This window comes from Onthophagus taurus, chromosome 3, assembly GCF_036711975.1.
Source record: "Onthophagus taurus isolate NC chromosome 3, IU_Otau_3.0, whole genome shotgun sequence".
Classification (NCBI taxonomy): domain Eukaryota; kingdom Metazoa; phylum Arthropoda; class Insecta; order Coleoptera; family Scarabaeidae; genus Onthophagus; species Onthophagus taurus.
In genome coordinates this window covers 15,799,756-15,801,308 of record NC_091968.1, presented here as the reverse complement: position 1 = coordinate 15,801,308, position 1,553 = coordinate 15,799,756, and the positions used below count along the sequence as shown (strand labels likewise).

The 1,553-nt window shown below is 36.2% G+C and overlaps 1 long non-coding RNA gene across 1 annotated transcript; it reads left to right on the top strand.

Moving 5' to 3' along the window:
* The first annotated feature begins 661 nt into the window (after window positions 1-661).
* LOC139429434 (uncharacterized) lies at window positions 662-1,114 on the top strand. Its single transcript, XR_011640084.1, has 3 exons — window positions 662-704; window positions 758-890; window positions 950-1,114. It is a non-coding gene; the product is annotated as an uncharacterized lncRNA (long non-coding RNA).
* Window positions 1,115-1,553: the final 439 nt, after the last annotated feature.

Sequence of the window (1,553 nt, the reverse complement as noted above, 5' to 3'; positions counted from 1 at the left end):
ATGTAAAGCAGCACCAGGGCAAGGATGAGCTAAAGCGATCGAATTTGCTAAAGCACTTTTGGCCGAAACAAAAGAATTGGAATTTTCTTGAGACCAAAGTATAAGTTGTGTTTTGGAACGAAGGGAAGTTGCCAAATTATAAAGAGGTCCATATCTCTGAAAAATTTGGTACGAACCTGTGAAAGTAGTTTATCATCCCTAAGTTCCTTTAAATTTGTAGGTTTTGGAAAATCATTAATAGATTTTACTTTCAATTGAGAAGGGCGGATTCCTTCTGAAGAGATTTCATGCGCAAGGAAATCTAAAGAGGAAACTCCAAAAAGACATTTTGATGGTTGGATATTGATACCGTAAGCGCTTAACCTCTCAAAGAGTGTTGATAAGTGAAGTAAATGGTCTTCTTCGTTTTTACTTGCGACAAGGATATCATCTAAATAGACAAAAATGAAATCTAGACCAGAAAGTACTTCGTTCATGAAGCGTTGGAACGTTTGGGCGGCATTTTTGAGGCCAAACGGCATTCTCAAAAATTCGAATAAGCCAAATGGTGTTGAAATCGCTGTTTTGGGAATATCTTCTTCAGCCACAGGTACCTGATGGTATGCACGTACAAGATCGACTTTAGAAAATATTGTACAACCATGAAGATGCAGATTGAACTCATGGATATGAGGTAATGGATAGCGATCAGGTATTGTGGCAAGGTTCAATTGACGATAGTCGCCACATGGCCGCCAATCATTCGAATCTTTTTTAGGCACCATGTGCAATGGGGAAGAAACTTGTGAAGAAGATGGCCGACAGATTCCAAGTGATACCATGTGTTCAAATTCTTTTTTAGCGATAGAAAATTTTATGGGGTCTAAACGTCTTGGACGACAAAACGGCAAGTGAGTGTTTGTAATGGTTCGATGTTGCGTTGTGTGTTTAATTGGAGATAAAAAATTAGGTGATGAAGTTAATTTTGGGAAAGATTTAACGAGAGAAGTGAATTTAGTTTCGATAGAGAAGAGTTTGGGTATTGGTATAAAAGACTTTTTGATGCTACCTATTGAAGATAATTTGGTAGTATTATCAATTAAACGACGATTTTTGATGTCGACCATAATGTCGAATTTGTTTAAGAAATCAGCGCCAATAATTGGTTTGTTGACATTAGCAATTGTGAAAACATGTGGAAAATTTCTTCTTAATTGCAATGTTAATGTTAACAATTTTTTTCCATAGGTAATTATTGGCGTACCATTTGCAGTTAATGCCGTTAATGTAGAAATGGTATCTCTCTTATGTTTACGAAAGAATTTATAAGGCAGCACAGAGATGTCTGCTCCTGTATCAATCAGAAAATTTAAATTGGATTGGTTATCGTAAACATAAAGACGAGAACTGATTGTTCTCTAGCGCAACTTGTTTCAGTTTTTTTGGTTCTGTGAAGGTGATGCAAGATTTGTGTCTTTAAAGGAATTATAAAACATACATTCTTTTTCGCAGTTTCGTGCTTTATCGCCATACTTGGAATGATAATAACAGATATGGTTTTGACGTTGCCTGGA